The sequence below is a fragment of the Dermacentor albipictus genome, unplaced genomic scaffold, assembly GCF_038994185.2.
Source record: "Dermacentor albipictus isolate Rhodes 1998 colony unplaced genomic scaffold, USDA_Dalb.pri_finalv2 scaffold_14, whole genome shotgun sequence".
In the NCBI taxonomy this organism is placed as follows: domain Eukaryota; kingdom Metazoa; phylum Arthropoda; class Arachnida; order Ixodida; family Ixodidae; genus Dermacentor; species Dermacentor albipictus.
Window position 1 is genome coordinate 11044812 of NW_027225568.1, and position 20770 is coordinate 11065581.

Genomic DNA, 20770 nt, shown 5'->3' on the forward strand with positions numbered 1-20770 from the left:
AGGGGATACACGTCCTTTTTCGTAACTCTGAAAAGCTGCCGATAATCCACGCAAAAGCGCCATGAGCCATCCTTCTTTTTTACCAGTACAACAGGTGACGCCCGTGGACTACATGACGGTTGAATGATGTTCTTGGCAAGGATTTTGCCAACTTCGGCGTGAATAAGTGACGCTCAGCCGGTGACGCTCGATACGGGCGGCAATGAATAAGAGGAACGTCACCGGTATTAATGCGATGTTTAAGAGCTGTAGGTAAAGGATCGTTAAAACGATCGTTAAAGTCAAAAATATCGGTGTAGAAAAACAGAATGCGGTAGAGCTCACAAGCGTGGTCGGACGGCACGTCGGGTGCAATCATTTTCTGTAAGTCGGCGATTGTTAAAGTTGCCGACTGCGATGGCAGAGGAGGGTCGGCTGAATTGTCCTCTACTACAATAAATGCTACTGAGTGATCCTCGAATGAGCAAATCTAGTGCAGAGACATCGCGCGTGGCCGTACTTGTTTCGTCAAGCGAAAATTGAGCACTGGCAGGTAGACGCAATCCGCCGTAATAGATAAAACTGTATGAGGTACTGTGATCCCGTGCGTAAGGAGGTCGTCTTTCATAGGAGCCGCGATGTAGTGACCGGCGGGGACCGTCGGGGACCGTCGGGGACCGTCGGGGACTGGTGGGGATGACACGAAGACAACGTAAGTCAGTGAATAAGGTGGCAAGCGAACGAAGTCGACGGAACTGAGACAACTGGGGTGTGGTACAGAGGGATCCAGAACAGACAGGTCAAGGCGAAGAGTACTGGCGGAACATTCTATGAGAGGAGAATGTGCGGAGAGGAAGTCTGAGCCGACGATGATGCCGTGGGGACAGTGGGCTATGACTGAATAGCACGATAATGGCGAAGGAGACGCGGGCGGCACACATCCCAATTACGGGGATGGTGACACGGACAACAGGCGTCGTGGCGGGCGTAATTATTTTCTTCAGGCGGTCACGAAGTTGAGCGCGCATTACCGACAACTGCCCCCCAATGTCTATAAGAGCAGACACAGAAACACCGTCGACGTGCACGTCAAGAAGGTTCAGGTGTGTAGGCAACGTCAGAAGAGGATTCGGCGCCGTAGGAAGCAATGCAACGTCACCTCGAGGCACTGCATCGTCTGGTTTTCCGGCAGGGAGCGGCGTCTGAAGGGAACCGGCGAATAGGAGAGAAGGGCTGGGGAGAGCGAGATTGTCGTCGTTGAGGCGCAGGCGAACGAGAATAGGGGCGGTTGGGCGCAGGAGAATCAGTGGCGGCATTATCGGAGCGTGCGGCATATGGACGAGAAGGGCCACGTGGGGGGCGAGAGTAGGCAGTATAAGTATACCGGGTCGGGGAACTCCAGCGACTGCGACAGTGCCGAGAAATGTTCTCGATTCGACGGCAGCTGAAACAAATGCGTTTGTCGTCAGCAGTGCGCCATTCAGATGGGTTGCGGATATGTGGTGGGTAATAAGACGCGGGACGGTGCGGAATCGAAGAAGCCGGGTGGGTATCCGGGCGATGGGCCGAGCAGATGGTGTGAAGACCCATGTTTGCGAACTCCTCGCGGACAACCGCCTGGATCAGGGAAACCGTGACTGCAGGAGCGTTGGAGGGGCAGGAATCGAAGGCAGCCGGATAAGCGGCCTCGATCTCACGCCGGACGATCCTGGTAATATCGCCAGTGTTGTTGGGACGAGGAGCGTCGGCAGAGGAAGATGTCGCCAATGTGTTGGGCAGACGGGCAAACTGCTGGTCGATACGTCGGCTTTCAGTGAGTTACAGGCGGCCGCACTCTTTTATAACTGCATCCACCATCGCCACGTTGTTTAAAACGAGCAAGTTGAAGGCGTCATCGGCAATGCCCTTGAGGATATTGGAAACCTTGTCTGACTCGAGTCATGTGCGCGTCAACTTTGCGGCACCGAGCCAAGACGTCCTGAATATACGTGACGTAGGGCTCTGTTGACGTCTGCAATCGGCCGGAATGCGCTTTCTGCGCGGCAAGCTGGTGACCGTAGGGGTTGCCGAACAAGTCTCGGAGCTTTTGCTGAAGCGAATCCCAACTGGTGAGCTCATCTTCATGCGTCCAAAACCAAACTCGAGGTTTGCCACCGAGGTAAAGGAGTACGTTAGCGATTATGATAGCAGGGTTGCACAGATTATTGCGGCTGACGGGTTCGTACAGGCTGATCCAGTCCTCGACGTCTTCCCCATCTTTGCCCGAGAATACGCCAGGATCACGGGGAGCGGGGAGAGCGATGTAGGTCGTCGAGGTGGCAGCAGGTGTCGGGGCCGGTGGAGTCGAGTTGTCGCCGGCAGCCACGAAGGAAGGCTCGACGTACCGCCCACTGCGAAGCTCCATGACGAGGTACAGGGAACGTTCACCTCCACCAGATATGTAGGAAGACGCAGACTAAAAGCTATACACAAGTATATTTACAAAGACACACGCCGCACTTACCCAAGAGCGAACAGCCCACGCTAGCCTCTCATCGTCGTCGTCGTCTTATCACTGCTCTCCTCTTCGTCATCGCAAATACTGTTCCGTAGAGATATCATGGCTTTGCTCCACCTGGTGAACGCTCAGAACTGCTGCTGCAGCGCCTGGTTCAGGCATCAGAGCTAGCCCTTCATGGGACAAATGAGTGAGTACTGGCATGACTTTTCCCCGGTTAGCCATCGCTGTTGTCTCTGAGTTTCTTTGAAATTAATCTTTTCTAAACGTGATCTCACCTGTCGCTGCCTTCTACAATGGTTGATGCTTGCTCCAAGCCTGTGCGGCTTGTGCTGGGCCATGCGTGATCAAAGCTGTTGCTAGACCCCAGGTGCAGGTAACTTGTGCTCCCATTGTCAGTGACACCTGTATGGTACAAAAGTACAGCAAATGTCTTCATTTCCCGTCTTGCAAGGGCAGTTCATAGGAAATGAACACTTCATTATTATAGATGGTGCCAGGCAAGAAGTTTTAGTCGTGGGGGAGCCCTACTGCACCGCTACCGGAGTCGATGCTTTTCCTATCTGCAACTATGTCTTGAATCGACGCAAGAACTTCATGCCAGGCGATAGGGGTGCCGAGCCCGATCTTACGTCTTCTGACAGATTATTACGCTCTATCTCATATCGCGGACAAAATATCTATATCATATCGCGGACCCACTATAATTGTTAGATAAACTAGTTATTGGCGCATTAGAAACGTCTTCGAGTTCTTTCTTTTAGCTAAACTATTACGAGCGCTGCACCTAGCAAGTTACAGAGGAGGACAGAGAAAAATTGAAAGGGCACATTTCTACCGAGGGATCATAATTTTGTGTTTGAAGCTTGATCAGAGATTCGTAACTTCCTACTGCACATATATGTGTTAGCCAAAGACGTACTCGCCTTTCAGAAGCTGGGTATTCGAACCCCATTTGGCCACTCCTGCGGCTGAAGTTCCCAAGTACAGGTGGTAAGCAATGCACATTTAGCAGCTCATTAAGAAATCGAAAACGCTTGTCCTCGCCAATTACCCTGTGTATGCCATCAACAGACTATAGGACAACTTTCTAAACGATTGGCCAATGCGATTATCTAAGATTCGTGTTGCAGACAGCAGATTAGCCTGGAAAGAAATATGTAAGTCCCAATTCACGGGACAATGCCATTAAATGGTGCAACGGAAAGCGTCAAATTGCTTTAAAAGTGTGAGATGTGCAGATAGCACTGCAAGGATTGTAGCTAGTAGCGCATGTTCCCTAAGTGCGCAGAAATTGCATTACATTGAAAAAAAGGAAAACGGGAGAGAATAAAAGGCGAGAATACGGCAGAACCCTTGTCAGGATGCAAGGAGGTTCCCTACAAAACAATGAAGGGCACACCGCATTGCCGAATACACCTTTATATACAATCTGATTTGGAGAAAGCCGGCTAAGAATGATAATCGCATTATTACACCCAATGCCATAGTGTCTACGCCTTCGTACGTCACAAAAGCATTAAAAGCCTGGGAGGCCTTGCTCCAGAGCGAGGCTGAAGACGACCAGCGTCGAGCAATCCGCCTGGCCATTGAGGCCGTGAAGACTCAGCGTCCTAAACGCGCGGGGACTGCTTCGTACCCCCCACCCCCCTACCTGCATGTAGATTAAGAGGCGGGCACCCCAGCTCGGTGGAATAATAAAGTTTTCTATCAGTCAATCAAACGCCAATTCCGAAGCAGATCACTAAGTATTTCAGTTGCATTATCTTTGACTTCCAACGAACTAAAGTGCGATTGATCAGACGTAATTCAAGGAGTTCATTTTTAAAGTCCAGCATACTCACTTTTGATAGTCACGCCGTGAAAATCTCAAGGTGCAGCAGTCGGTGTTATGAAAGCGGTTGCACAGATACTGGCAGGACGAAAAAGGCTTGATATATTCATAGAATGCTGATCAGCTTACATAATAGAGCATTTTGATTGGAAGGCCATGTATCAGCAACGTGTAGGCTTTCTTGTTAACACAGCGGTATAATTTTCAGGTGCCGCCACACGTCTTAATATATCAATGAGATTAAAGCTCATTAAAGCTTCAGAAGCATATGGTGGGGATACATGGTAAAGATATATGGTAGCAGAGTGAAAGAACTAGCAAATAATTTTGTGTTATTGAGTTAGATTTTCATTAAATTTGTCATGTTTACGTTGCAGTTGTTGATATCGTTCTGGGTATAAAATAAGAGTTTCAGTAGAATTGATTTGGGCTGCCGCAAATTGTAAGCTCTAACTTGTATAAAGTGGGATATGTCGGCTGCTGATAACATGCTACACGGGAACAATTCTCACGTTGTGCCGAAAAGCTTACAGCTCCGTTACAACCCTCTGGCATAGACATCTTAAACGCTGCCCTAATTGCAAATCACGCGCTGCGATGGAATCAAAACATTTTCTCCTCTTAGTTTGATCGGTTCAAAGAAAAAAGTATCAGAGTGGTAGCGCGACGGACCCACTGAGATTATGCTTGCTAGACAAAACTGTAGACGAATTGTTATGCACTGATTCCAGTGGCGAGTGAATTGATCATGGCGCATGGAACGTAGTCTGCTTCTGACGCGACGGCCTATAGGTGCGTGCGTTCGCAATTTTCTGATATGAGAAGAAATTCGTTGAAAAATTTGAACTGCATAGATTTCATATGAATTTGCATGTATTCATATCAGTGCACGCAGGGAGAGGGTGCAAGGACAGGAAAGGCAGGGAAGTCAACCAGAGGAGCACCCGGTTTGCTAACCCAAAGTGGGGGTGAGGGAAAGGGCACACACATTTCTTTCAAAGGACATTGATGAAGGGGCTCATGCGGAAACAGTGTTGGCGCCACTGGTAACGTGCCTCTTTCTAAGCAATGAGTGCTGCCAGGGAACACGTTGGAGCTATCTTCTATGTTTGTTGCAAAGGCATGCGACCATGGCCTACGTACCGTCGACGTTGTAAGTCCCGTCGGTTATTGGCCTCTACTGAGTGTTCCATTGGTAAAGCCAGGCGTCGTCAGAAAGGCTGCAATTATTAAAGGTGTTGGTGTTAGATAATAACAGCTGTGGCGAAAAAGTTGAAATTGCACTTTTATAAAACAAAGCTCAAGAAAGGCAAAGTACTGTATGGTAAACGGACTACTTGAAATGTTTCGCACTCACTAAAGGCTCTCTGCGCTGGCTGGCATAGGACAAACGGCACATGGGGCAACATCTGGTGCAGGGCACTCATCCACCATAGTCAAAAGGGCCCCTACCTTGACTTGCACGAGCATTGTCAGCTTAATGGTCAAATTACAACGGGTATCATGCCTCCGGGTGCAGTTCCCTCCATAACATGCGTGCTCCACTTACCACAGTGGCAGAATCCTAACAATTCCGATAGAATATATTTTGCTCTATGGAATTTTTTTATGCAATAATAATAAAACAGGTTGTAGGGTAAAGTAGACACTATGCGGATGGTTTCTGCAATGCTGATGAAAAGCAGCGCTCATGTTAGAAAAATTTCCCTTTGTACCCGCATGTTGTCGTTCGGCACCGCCGTGGAGAATGCAGTGTTTTCGCGCAGATTTTGTCTCATAGCCAACTGTCAATTTGAACAGTTCAGAATGAGAGGATGAAGTCTAACGAACTGCGCCTCAACGAAAATGGAGTTCATAAATATTTCTTTGCAAACTATGCTAAGTTTGTTACTGATCTGCCAGTCGCAGCTGCTTATCTGATAATTCATGGAAGGATCAAGTTTATTGTGAGAACGGCTTGAAAAAAAAATGTCAGTCACTTTAGCACACGCCATAGATAATGGAGGTGAATGTATGCACGCTCACGACAGAGCCATCGAATTACTCGATGGTTTCGTCCGAATGCCCGTTCTTGGTTTTTATTACCTCTTCTTCAAAATAAAGGTTGTGGGTTCGAGCGCCCTAATGAGTGTACCTTATTCAAATGTGCCTTAGTCATATTCGCCCTAATTAACATGAAATGGTGGGGGTTCGACTCCTTTCCAAGGTCCTGAGTTCAAGTGCCTTAATTGACTCTAGAATAATTGACTGTCTTTTTTGGCATGGTTAGTGGCGTCGAATCAGCATAGTTAGTTGCTTAGTAATTCAGGCGACCAACTGCTATGCATGCTCACTGACCTGGAGAGGCAAAGCAGAAGGGTGGGTCTAAAAATTATTCATCAGAAAACTAAAGTAATGTTTAATATTCTGGGAAGAGAACAGCAGTTTACGATAGGTAGCGAGGCACTGGAAGTGGTAAGGGAATATACCTACTTAGGGCAGGTAGTGACCGCGGATCTGGATCACGAGACTGAAATAATCAGAAGAATAAAAATGGGCTGGGGTGCGTTTGGCAGGCATTCTCAGATCATTAACAGAAGGTTGCCATTATCCCTCAAGAGAAAAATGTATAATAGCCGTGTCTTACAAGTACTCGCGTACGGGGTAGAAACCTGGAGGCTTACGAAAGGGTTCTACCTAAATTGAGGATGACGCAACGCGCTACGGAAAAAAAGAATGATGGGTGTAACGTTAAGGGATAAGAAAAGAGCAGATTGGGTGAGGGAACAAACGCGAGTTAATGACATCTTAGTTGAAATCAAGAAAAAGAAATGGGCATGGGCAAGACATGTAACGAGGACGGAAAATAACCGATGGTCATTAAGGGTTACGGACTGAGTTCCAAGGGAAGGGGAGCTTAGCAGGGGGCGGCAGAAAGTTAGTTGGGTGGATGCGATCAAGTTTGCAGGCACAACATGGCCACAATTAGTAAATTATTATTATTTACATTACCCCTAAGGGCCCTCACATGAGGGTATTACATAGGGGGGGGGGAGAACAAACATGAAATATACACAAGAAATAAACTACATAAAATAAACGTACACACACGGAACATAAAATAAATATATATGAACAAGGGGTAAATGCACTTAGTCATGAAAACACAAGAACATTTTACATAATATGTTAATATGTGCATATAGGCATAAGTAATATCTAATCTGCTACCACTAACCGCTTTCTTGCAACAAAGTTTGGAAAGATGGTAGGTTAACTTCAGTAGCTATGCGTGATGGTAGGTTATTCCATTCTATTATTGTGCGAGGAATAAATGATTTTGGGTAGAGCGACGAGCGGCACATTATGCGTTTTACTTTGTTAGCGTGGTCACAGCGCGGGAAAACTGCAGGGGGGGGGGGTGAAAAGAAGTCTTCGTGAAGCGTGGAATGGTGATAAAGTTTATGAAGTAAGGTTAGGCGAGCAAACTGGCGTCGACGTGATAGTGATTCCAACTCGGCACGTTCTTTTAACGATGTGACGCTGGTGAAGCGTGAATTATCGGAAAAGATGAAGCGAACAGCACGGTTTTGCAGATATTCGATGTTGTTAATTATGTTTGCTTGATCGGGATCCCATATGGCAGAAGCATATTCAATTTTTGGGCGGATCAGCGTGATATAAGCCAGTTTTTTTAAAAGAGAAGGTGCGTGCTTGAGGTTACGTTTAGGAAGACCGAGTGCTCGGTTAGCTGATGCTAAGACGGTGTTAATATGGTAATACCAAGGTAAGTCAGACTGAAGATGAAGGCCAAGATGCTTGTAAGTTGGCGCAAGTTCTACTCTAGCATTATTGAGAAAGTAGGTGGTAGGAAGTCGAGTGGAATGGTTGGTAAATAATGTTAGCTTGGTTCTAGATGTATTTAAAGACATTACCCACGAAGAGCGGGAAAAGGGTCAGCTTGCCCGACAGTTTGTTTTCTCTTTAAATACATTGGTCGCCCTTGGGCAACAGGCAATACGAGAAGCAATTGTCTTAAGCCAAGCTGTTGCTTTTCCTGCTCCGGCCTTATGATTAATTTACCTGACTTTAATGGCTCTTATCTTTGCAGCAAGTTGGTTGACGCTGACAGACATGCGCACAATTTAACTCCCCCGCACAGCACAAGAAACTACCGACCTCTGCATAACCTATTGCATCATACAGCGAGTGCGCGAATAGGTTAAATACAAGTACTGTCACGTTTAAACGCACAATGGATGAAATATGCAGACAATAAATTTTCTCCTTCTCCAATCTCAGTCTTCAAATCTACATTTAACCACTGATTGCAATCTGTTTTACTGTAACGTAGGTAACATGTATTTTTCTCTATTTTGCTTTGGTGGCACATCCTTGTTTTTCTTAATTAAAGTTGTGAACATTTCCAGCTATAACTTGCACCTTCAATATTTTATAAATTTGTATATGAATAGTAGGAACAGTAGGGAGAGTTTATGTGCTAACATAATTGCATATCTGGCCTTGAGAGGCAGCGCGCCCTCCAGTTGTTTCTTTTTTCTGTGTGCGCCCCTGGCGCTGTTTTGGAATTAGGATTGCGCAGTCGCATTTATTCCGTTACTTTTGTTGACGCGACGCAGCCAAATATGTGCGACGATTCAACCCACGTGAGGTTACTTGGAAAGTCTTCCTTATATCCACTGCCGTATGTGGTATCGATATCGCAATATGTACTTAAGTAAAAGGGGGTAAATAAACCACTTAATGCATATCGATAAAATTAAGCAAATATTTATCATTTTCTAAGAAAAATGGAAATGTTTACTCAAGAAATATATAAATTAACATTTAGGAAGAATTCTTCGCACGGGCAATGTCGACCTTAATTCGACCAAAAGCATTGGTTACTTGTCTGGGGTAGAACAACATATACAAACCTAAACTCTTTCTCTTACAAAAAATTGCACCGACTATTATGGTACTTCCGAATGCCTAATTTGAGCCCAGCTGCATACGTGTTTTCATTTCGCGATATATTGGCAGGTGCGGACAGTGTCTCGTGAAGCATGTTGCAAACGGAGCCAGGTGCGGCGCGACTGCTTCGCGAAATGGGAAATCATCACTTGCGTGCCGTAATCCCATTGCCGTCATGCCGTGACACCATTCTCGTTGATGCGTCGACGTCATCGTTTGTTCGTTATTCTGCGGCAGTTATGCTGTCACAATTGTGTCGGGATTATGGCATCGCTGTCATTGCGTCGTGGTCACACACACGCTATCATGCATTCGCTGCCATACGGTATAGTCGTCATGCCACCATGGCGGTGCGGTCGTCGTCATTATCGCTTTTTCATGCGGTCGTCTTACCGTCGTCGACACGTCGTCCTTGTTATACCATCATTATGACTTAGAATGCGCTTGTAATTGTCGTCGTGCCGTCCCCGTTGTACGACTCGACCATTACATCAATATCATTCCTTAAAATTAAAGTTAAATTATGAGGTTTTACGTGCCAGAACGACGACCTGATTATGATGAACGCCGTATTGGGGGACTCCGGAAATTTTGACCACCTGGGGCTCCTTAACGTGCGCCTAAATCTAAATATACGGGTGTTTTCGCATTTCGCCCCCATCGAAATGGGGCCGCCGTGTCCGTATCTTTGCACACGAATGTGGTGTAGTACGGATACAGTTGACAAACTTGCAAGAGTTCTGAGCATGACAAGCGTGTTAGCACCACCTACACCATAACACGTGTTTATAATAACTGTTGATATCGGGCGCGTTTCACGCATCAGAGCTCTCCTTAATAGAAAAAGTTTGACAGTGGTGGCATAGTTGCACCACGGGCAGCATTACGCACCGTCTGTGATTTGCTTTATGCAAGGAAATTTTTCCAAACGTGGGCGCACCTAGCAAGGTTTTCCGGAATGGCCGATGCTTCCTCCATGCAAGCGCGGCTTGTACTGGGCTGTGCGTGATTGATGCTGCTGCTGGACACCATAGGTAGGGAACTGGTGATACCGCTTTCGGCGACATGTATATGACCTGAGAGAATAACAGAGGTGTTAGCTCGTAAATGTGCAAGGGTCATTCAACGATCCTCAACATTTCGTGCTGAAAAAAAAAAAACCACGAAGATTTAGTTGAGGTTTAGTGTTAGAGTAACCCGACTTCAGTACTTCCGTATGCGGTGCTCTTTCTGTGAATATGGTTTCAATACTGATGACGAAATAGACGTGCTTGACGTAACTCTTGCAATGTAGAATTTTCCTTAATATAAGTGCTCTATTTAGTACACCAGAACATAACACAACAGTGTTCCATGCTGAATACGAGATTACGCATTTTTAACGCAATAGCCCTATGGGCCTCGCGTCACAGCTAATTCGGTGTTTGCGTCCGGCGCCGGCGTTCACCATCTTGTGAGCAAAAAATCATTCCGAATCAGGCATACCGAATCACGCAGGCCTTCCGTGTTGTTTAGTGACATGGTAACCTGACTTCCGTGCTTCTGTATGCGGTGAGCTTTCTCTAAATATGCCTTCAATACATATGACGAAAGAGACAAACTATACAACTTGGGGTTTCCACTAAAATATGTGCTGTATTTAGCACACCAGAATAGAATACAACAATGTTCCATGCTGAATACGAGATTACGCATTTTTAACGCAATAGCACTACGCGCCTCGTCTCACAGCTAATTCGGTGTCTGCGTCCGGCGCTGGCGTTGACCGTCTTGTGAGCAAAAAATTATTCCGAATCAGGCATACTAAATCATGCGGGTTTTCCATGTCGCGCAAATGTGTCACTGACCTAAATGAATGTAAGTAAAATGCGTCAGAACCATAGTAAAATACGATTTACACACAACCTCCAAAGGTGATAGTATCGGATTGTAATTTGAATATACAAGAAAATCTTCTTTTGCGTGGGAACTCAAGCACAAACCAATTTTCCAGCGCTGCTACCTCTCTTGCACCACGGGCAGTGGCGTACCCATTTCCGTGCAAAACCATCCAGATGGCGCTCGCCTCCGAGCATAAGCGGCCCACGCAAGAAGCCGCGCTTCAAACAGAAAGCTCGCTTTCGTGCATAGCGTTTGCGGCCAGCGTTTTCCGGCAAACATTACGGTTACACAAGATGCAGTTACCGGGAAGCGCGAGAAGGTGCCAGGGATCGTTGAATGGTATCGCGTTCCACTCTTAAAGGCGAAGCTAAAGCGTCTTGCAAATTTCGTTGTGTCTGTAATCGGAGTCGAATCTTTGCTCTACATTTCCAGCAATAAGCATATTTCAGGCTTTACTAAGCTGCGGATGGCAAATATTCAATAGTTCTTAAGTTACCTTTTGCACAAACCTAACTTGCCTTAACCATAAAGGCTCCTTATAGTAAAGCTCCCTAGTAGAACAGAAAACTAAAGTTTAGTTCTGGGAATTCTGTCTAAATACATAAGAAATACGCGGTAAGGTTCGCACTAAATTTGTTGAGGTCTGTTGTACTTGACAGAAAACATTAAAATGTAGGGACTTGCGCAAACGAAGTTTTCTTTTGGCTGTGAATGCTTTTATAAAAATGTTTCAATATGAAAGAATTTGTAAATTATGAACAATATCAAGCTTTCAAATTTAATGGAGCAATAAAAATGATAACACTGTTTTGGATACATCTAATAATATATCTAAAGTGGTCAAAATGATAAAATATCCGGTGCTCTGAAATACGATACTATGTTATGGGTAGGACTTTTGAGAAACGCTCGTAAACATTCAACAATTCTGTAAGTTTGTGATTCATGAACCAATATTGGCCGCCTTAGGTGCTCTAGCTCATGAAGTTTTACAGAGCTGTGATATGTTTTTTTTTTTTGGGGGGGGGGAGAGCTACAAATTTGTAAAATATGTCCTTGTCATTTGTGTCGTCCATGTTTGGCTATCACGAATTATGGCTCTCACGCACTAACTTTCCTATCAGCTATCCTGTTAATTCGCATTGGGGCTGCTCGTACGGAAACCGACATGGTGACGCTCGTAAAGTGTAAATGCACCACTGTCGTGTCGTATGTAAATGTTATTTTCGTTGCGGGTTGTTAAGCGTCTTCGCAAGTGGTATCGATACCAGTGAAGTCCGTCGCATCATTGTGGCTGTTCAGTGCGTTCCACAGGTCTTCGAAGGAGTCGTCACAAATCCTAGAATTAGACATATGTATTGGTATCGGATTCTTTGCTTCCAGGTAAGGCGGGAAATATCTGATGAAGCTTTTGTAAAAGTACAATTTGGAAGAAGCAAACTGAAATTCGTTAATGAACCTGATACATGTAATGTTTCATTTTACACAAATGCTTACGTGCTGGCTGGCATGAGGGGAATAAAACAATGAAAGTTTATTAACTCACGTATGACACGTGCAGCTGCCTTTCCGAATAATTAAGTTGAGTTACAGGGGCACGAACAAAGCGCATTTGCAGACATAAGCATCAGAAAAAAAAAACGTAAATGAAGGGACGTGATTCTGCCGTTGTATACCGAAAATCATTCTAACTTGCGACTTCATTACCGTGGCAGCAAAAAACGTTGTCGAAGGTTTAATAGTTAAAACCTGCTTTAGAACCTAAGTATACTTATAAGTTTCACGTCAGCAATAAAAGGAAGAGACATCAGAAAGGTGACAGCCGCGCGATGAGCAGCACACGTGAATGGTGCGGGAGTGTTTTATGTTATGCCTTAGACTAACTCCCGCACAGGGGGCGAATCAGTCGGCCGAGATAGTCACCCAGCACGAGATGGCATTTCAGGAATCGCCCGACACTTGTGTGCTGGCGTGAGTAATAACGGGTGCGAGAGAGAAAATCTGGGGCCTTCTGCTTCTTGAATATCTGAATTTGCCTAGGTATTACGGAGTAGTACATTCTTTGCTCGTTTTGTATGTGTTTCTTCCTATATTTTCGGCATTGCGGAATGAGGTCGCGCGCTGGCCATGCACTAGTTCGTGTACGCTACCACGCTGACTGCCGGCGCGGCGCGGTGACTCAGTTGAAGCAGCGGACACTGACGGGCCATTTGGTGACCGCTGTGTCAAACCGTACGTCGGACGTACGCGAATCCCAGAATATAAAGGTACGTGGGATGGACTTTCCCGAGCCAAGCGGTGCTCGTGCTGAGTCAGTCAAGCCGGATCATACCATTCTCGCGCTTTACGGTGCTCTGCCTTCGTAATTAAGATCGCTCAATTACGCGGCGGAGCTGTAGGAGCAGTGGTAGAGACCGGGCCTGCTCTCCTGGAGCAGTATCTCCTCTCGTGCCAGGCTTAAGATACGTCGGGCGCGCCAGCAGTGCTTTGCTTCGGTTTCGCTAAAGCTTCGCGGCTCCCGCATACCGATGTTTTGCACATGTTTTTGGTAAGGACATTTGTTTAGCTTTAAGGGGACCATTAAAAAATGCCTTTGAAAGGTGACGGAGAGCAGCATTCGAAAGGCGTTACCCGACCGAAATCATACTTCACCGCCTGGGCTTCTGTAATGGGCATGTAGACTAGTGTGCATTCTTGAATTTCAGCATCAGGGATGATGGGCCTTTGCTCCGAAAGCATTAGGGGTGACCTCGAACTCGGCAGCGCAATTCCGTAGCCACTGCGCCACCGGAACAGGTTTGCGATGCGGTGACCTAACACGAGCGACAGTAATGTTCTTCGATAAAAGCATTTGCTTCCCGCAGTGACATTCCTTTGGGCCTTAACGATAAACAGCCGCAGCTGTGCTTACTGTGAGGATATTTTGGCATCACCCATGCATCGACGCGCGAAAAAAAGCTAAGAATGTCGCCCACTTACGCAGTCTGAAGTTTTCTGCCAAATGCTTGCTTTGAAGGAAGAACAACTCTATAGCTTTCAACGCCAGTGTTCCCGGTCATACCTACGGGGGACAATATTCAGTGAGAATTTTTACAAGCGGCAAGACTCACGTAGTGCAACAGTCGGAAGTGCACGAAGTGCCTTGCAAGAATTCCTGGCTTGTGCTCGGAGTTGCTTCGTCGCCGAAAGTAAACGCAGGAGGCGTGTTTCCACTGTTACTTTCTTCAGCCATGGTTGTTTCGGCGCCTCCGGAGCACCAGCGTCTGTTTCCTAACAAAACCACGCCGAATAGCCGCGCATGCGCAGTTAGTGCCGGTGAGGAACGGGAACAAATGAAATGTTTGGGTCTTTGCAAACTAGAAGGAAGCCGTACAGATCATCTGAAAAAAAGACACGATAGAGTGAGCCACTACGTCGACGTTAAAGTGCTCATATTTTAACGATATAACAGGCGACGTGATAACGCGCGCTGTCTTCCCAACAATTCATCAAAACAGTGTAGCCGTTTCTCCCAGTCAAAAACCATTGACATGAAATTTGTTTATAAAGGCGAAAACCTTTCATAGGTCATGGGTCGAAAATTTGGCCGTCCGGCGTGATGGTATCAAAATTCAAGCGCATGCGCCAGTATTTTTTTATCAAGAAAAAAAAAGAGTTCGATTGCCTTTCTTAGCGTTTAGTGCACACTTTTGTAAATAAGAACTGTAACCAAAAAATGTCTGCGTGTGGTTTCTTCGCTTTTGTTCGTGTTTGCCGAGTAATGTACACGGGTCCTATGACGTTTTGAGGAGTATCGGTATGTATGGTTGAACTGGAAATACATGTGTCGTTGAAAGTTAGCGCTGTCTGTTTGTCTAATTTGCCTTTCCGTGTCCCTGCCTTTCTGTACTAAAAGAATATATATACAAGCCAACGTAGCTACCTTCGTCGATTAAAGCGCTAAAAGCTCATTCAGGGAACCAGCATGTGTCTCCTAATTGTCTTCATAGACATGTCATGGCCATTCTAGCGTGCCTTTAACCACGTAGAATCAGTGAGGATACTTGGCGACCGCAAAAGAGCACAGGGGCAAAACGAGTTAAGAGAAAGCAAGTAATAATAGAAAGTAACAATGCTTTCGAATGACAATGTCAAAGTAACTTATTAAATGTCTTGAGAGTGCGCAGGCTTTCGCGTTTATGCTGTTTTGCTTTAACCGTAATCTTTTGCTTTCTTCTTCCTTAATAGAAGTGCTACGGCTTCCATGGGAAAATTGGTGCACGTTAAGGAATTTCGGAATATATATATATATATATATATAACGTAAACATTTTCATTTCGAAAACTCTATATCTTAAAGCGGACGCGATTTGTTCCCAGTCTGTAAGGGGGCGCTGCGGTCAGGGTAGGTTGCTCGTACGTTCTCGATGTTGGTGTTAACGAGCTCTTCTTTTACCCTCCTTCTCTGGCCACCGGGCGCGTTTGACATTGCGTTTTTCTTTCTTGTCTGTTGACTCCGTGAACACGTGGTAACCATAGACAGCTTGAGTGCATTCAGTCTATAGAATTGACAACGATGGGCTCTGGACCAAGTACCTTTGTTTCTTACTTTGTGTGGAAAAATAGGAACTTTTTTCATGCCCGGCTGTATCAGCGAAGCCTACGTGACTTGTGATTGGGGTTCTATCGCTGCTACTCGACGCCTGACCCATGGATGCACCGATTGTGTGTTCACGCATGTCATAAGGCGCGAATGAAGAACAGATGCGAGGTCCGGGACCCTGCGGTCTTTTTGGAGTTACTGTCGCTGTCACTGTCATAAGCTTTTATTTTTCACACTCGCTACATGGAGTCCTGAAGTCGTGAAAAAAAGAATGCTATGCAAGCTGCACCACCAGCCCGAAACAATTGTTGCCACGCACTTTTACGAAACCGGGAATTAAAAGACTGCTGGATAAATTCCGAGAATTGTCCACTAATGCGTAACCCTTGTTTCGCTCCAAACTTAGTTCGCTTTTTTTTACTTCGTTTCCATAGCTTATGCCGGTCTACCTACCCATCGCTTTTCCGATGTCTAAAAATGCTTGCGCATTAGTACGCAATTCTCAGAATTTCGGTAGCATTTTGTGTTGCTTATCATGTCTGTCCTGCATAGACCACATCATGCTGCATGTTGAAACTCTACGATTGGAACGGGTTCATCAAGCCACGTTTAGGAAGTAGCCAAAACATCTACTTTGTTGAAAACTGTGTCTTGTTCAATGTCTGTATAGTGAGCACTAAGTCATTTAATGTTGGAGGAAACCAACGAAAAGCCACCTGTTGCTTCGGCCTCAACTACACACTGGTTGACCTCACTGTACACGGTCTAAAGTCGCACTTTGTTCAAGCGTTGCATTTCGGAAAGGAGAATTCCGTCATACCGCTTCCCTTTGTGTGACGAAATGTGAAGAAGTCATGGGCATTTGTGAGATATAGGTCTTATGAGTTGGTTGCTCTTGAAGGAGTGACGTAGACAAATGTTAGGGGGAGAAAAGTTTTTAGGCTTCGAATCATCTGCAATTACTTTATTATACCAGCTCTCAACCAGCTATTCTATCATCTGTCTATCACGCTGAAGAAAATACATTGTCAAATGTACAAATTAGACCAACAACACTTGAAATCATTCTGTAGCTAGTTGGACTTCCGCAAAGCGCTGTCTCGCGTATGGGGAACTCTCCGTGACCTTCGCGCTTCTGATCAGCAACGCCAACTCTTTAAGGCACTTGCTGTCCACCAAGGCTGACGAGAAGTAATTGTTGGAGAATACTTTTTTGTGGTTATTGCAGGTGACATAGTGCTACGAAAGGAAATTGTACGAAGTTCCCTTGATGCGAGTTTCACCAACGGACGAACCTTTCTCGATGGAAGAACTGGAGGCTGTTCTAGCCATTTGCAGGCTTTCCTCTTCGCCCCTAAGTAGACACTATATCGTACGTCGCTATCTGCCACCGTGACCATGAAGCGTGTGAGATCGCGCTGTTTCATCCCGATGTTTCATGAAGTCACGATGAAGTTGCCTTTGGGTCGAAGCGTAGCCGTCTTTTCGCAATCCTAAAGCAAGCCTTCCCTTAAACACACATCACATCGGCCTGTTGCTCTCGCCAGATGTGTTCGTAAATTGATAGACAGGGTGATCTCCTCACGCCTCAAAAGGTTTCTTGAACATTACAATGTTTAAGGAGAGGCAATGACAGGCTTTTGACGTGGCCGTTTATCGGTCGACTACATCATTGATTTTTATTCTTCAATTGAACAAGAGAAATGATCCAAACGCCGTGACGGGTGCTGAGGGTAATGATTCTTGCGAAGCCCTCGTTCACACGCTCCTGTCCGCTGAAAACCGTGGCCACCCTTTTCGGTGAATTTGATGGTACCTGGCCTGAAGACTTCCTATCATCGCCAATGATAGTGAAACTACCAACCACTGCACCAGCTGCTGAGTTCCACAAGTTGACGTTTTGAGCCCGGGTTTTTCGACCTAGCTAAGATAAGGCTACTGGAATCCCTGGCACAGTCGGTCAGCCTATAAATCTACGCAGATGAGATTGGCATCTGGATTTAGGTAGTAATTGCCCGCAGGTTCACGCGAGATTACAACGAACTGCAACGCTCACGTCTGCTCATCTTAAGGGACAGTACGTCTCGGCGCCATAACAGCAGGACACGCTTTAGACGTCTCCATGAGAAAATCGATGACAGGATCTCCGGTGTATGCTATTGGCCAGCCTATCTTGTACAAGAGAACTCATCGATATTTAAAGATCTATGTTGACGGCGTACTGTTCCGGAGCCCCCATGCATCTTTCCCAAGCCAGTCATGTCGATCAGTCACCGTTTCAAAGTAATCGCTAGAAAAACATGCGGATCCTTGGTTTCCTAGTGTTAAGGCACTCCGGTGCTGTCAAGCACTCGGAAGAAACATTTGACATTATTTGAGAACATTCAAGCTCATGCGTTTCGAACCTGTCTTGGTCTTCCGCGATGCCCTTCAAGGGCTGCAAGAATTGCCATCGCCAGGCAACATCCCAGCAGTAGTTATGTCACCGCGCACACCCTTAGAAATGATTTCCGGCCCCTTTGCCGACACTAGTCTCAACGCATTGCTTCTCACTGGAAAAGTAGACCAGCGGTAACTTTCTCCGGCATTCTAGCCGCCTACCAATCATCTCTTTCGTTTCATTTCGCCCTTGCAGCAAGATCGCCTTGTGTCCTTTGCAATGTCTCCGTCACCCACAAGTGCGGCTGTGCATTCCGCGAGTTGTAAAGAAGCCTGACTGGCCAACTCGCGTCCTGAATCAAGCCGCTCTACATATACTGCATGATTCTTACACCATTCGAGTTTCCATTTTACCGTTGTCTCTTCGACTGTAACCAGCTCTGCTAGTGAGGCAGACATTTCATCGACCTAAATCTGCACGAAATTCAGGATCAGCCACGTCAGAACACTGACTGGGTCCATACTTTGCGCCCTCTGCAGCGCTATGTCATATGTGCATCAACAGTCAACAAATCGCTGGGCTGTATTCTGTGACACGAAGGCAGCCGTGCAATCGCTGTTATGAGCTCTTCTTCCCAGGCCAAATGAACTATTCGAAGTGGAGATACGATTAAGCTGCCACCCAGCGGTGGAGAGAGGCCATGCAGTTGTATTTCAGTGGCTACGAGGGCGCTGCCAGATTGCTGTAAATAAAAAGGCCGACAAATATGCCCGTGAGACACATGATGTATGTGCGTGCTCCCCAATACTATTGTCGAGAACGGGTGCACCACGTTAACTCAGTGGCCGGGCAAATATTACTATTGCAATGAAAGTGAACACACCGGGGTTCTCTAAGCGGCTCCTAAATGCCATGTACCCGCATATGAGATTACAAATCTTATCCGCTTTTAATTTTTACCTGGTTGATTTTAATTTTACCTGGTGGACCTCCATAAGAGCACAGCAAAAGCTTTCTTTTTCATGGTCGCTGTGCATGCTGGCCTCGATGTTGGAGACTTTTTTGCTTATTCCCAGGGAAGACCTTCATGAGCCGTCATAGTTGCATTGCCTGAAGACAGCGGTTCGTACCGTAATTTATCAAGGCAGGAATTAACGAAGGTGATTTGACGTCTAAGTGCGATCAGCCCTTTATTGACTAGTGTTGCCTACAGACAAAATAGGAGAATGCTTTTTTACTTGCGGAGTTTTGGTAATAATTACGAAGTTTCTGGCGAAATGCCTCAACACTTAATGAGTGGCAGCAAGCGTAATTAATTTGTTGGTATAAAGGAGGAACATAGGACCAGGACGAAAGACGATTGGCATGCCAGTTACTCTTCTTTGAGAGGAGAACAAGCACTGTGAGAGGAGAAAAATAGATGGGAGGTTCCCGATGGAAGATAACCGACAATGAACGTGATGCAAAGGAAGGGATGTGCACGCTTTTGTTCGCATATGACGAGAGCTGTAGGGACAAGTTCCAAACAATAGCACAAGTGACGTCTGGTGAAACATACTTTCAGTTTTCTGAAAGGGGGATTTCCCATTATTTGTGAAAATGTCCCCACCTAATAGTTTTTCTTTGATGAATGCGCTTAATATCGATGTGACTTGCACATTCGGAATGAAAAAAATATATATTTTTTGTTGGGTATTTATATGTAGTGACAATAGAGACAATAGGTGTTTAGCGAGGTATGCTCCACAGCCGTGTCGAACATCTTTCAATACGGTGTTCGCAGGAACTCTATGTTAGAGCACGGAGCTTCTAAAGACACACGCCGGGTAATTTTGTAGCTGGAAATTGTGAATTTTGAAGTTGGAGAGGTGTGGAATTATTTGAAAGTCTATAATAATGAATAATGTGTGTTTTCTATGGAATAGATATTAATAAAGGGCAAAAGAGTTGTCGTCCACCAAGATATAGCACGACTATACAAAGGAAACCCGTGGTTTCCTTCGTGCTATAGTTTGTGCTTAATCAGAATAAATGACAACTTTTCTCTTTCATGATGATTCGTCGACCATGCGGTTCGCATAATTGATTTACCAGAATAGTTGTTATTTGGGATTGCAATTTTTTATTAGTTTACGAGCAGTTTAACCGCCAACTGTGCGTACCCCAACATTATATTGGGGCAAAAGTAGCGGCTACTCAGGTACTCAAATGATTGCTGGGTCTCCCCAGACGAGATCAGCGATTGAGGTTACTTGAGGCTGCGTCAAAAAGAATATCTTGCGGAGTTCTACGTGAGCAATTGTTCTGATGGTCTTTCAGAGCTTGTCGGAACCTAGTCGCAGGATTTCCACTTCGGCGAGGGCACTAGGCGGCTATGTTTCTGAGTGCGCATTTCGAGAATCGTATCCTGGCCCATGGTTTCCGGAAGAAATTTCGCGACGGTCTTAGCCGGCTTACGAATTTAATCCGGTATAAATCTCTTGCTTCAAACCACGCATGATCAAACACGCTTTCTTCTCAGGAAATGAGGGTTGGTATTTTGCTTAAAGATCGCGACATTCTCATTCGGTAGCAGTGCAAGGGTTTCAATTAGAACTTCGACCCGCTCGTCGTGGACGACCCTCGTGAATATTTGTAGGAAGACGCTGCGAGACCGCTCCGAAG

The 20770-nt window shown here is 45.8% G+C and overlaps 1 protein-coding gene across 3 annotated transcripts in view; it reads right to left on the minus strand.

Annotated features, from left to right (window-relative positions):
* Positions 1-14568, minus strand: part of LOC135905848 (uncharacterized) — a 68691-nt gene extending 54123 nt beyond the window's left edge. The window contains exons 1-4 of one of the 3 annotated variants that reach the window (XM_065436932.2): positions 14255-14568; positions 10204-10339; positions 5454-5530; positions 2755-2881 (exon numbers count right to left, since the gene is read on the minus strand). The gene's annotated coding sequence lies outside the window, so the exon portion shown is untranslated. Of the gene's footprint in view, positions 1-2754; positions 2882-5453; positions 5531-10203; positions 10340-12412; positions 12484-14123; positions 14225-14254 lie in introns of those variants that run through there. The other 2 variants (XM_065436935.2, XM_065436934.2) reach the window with 2 other exon arrangements.
* Positions 14569-20770: the final 6202 nt, after the last annotated feature.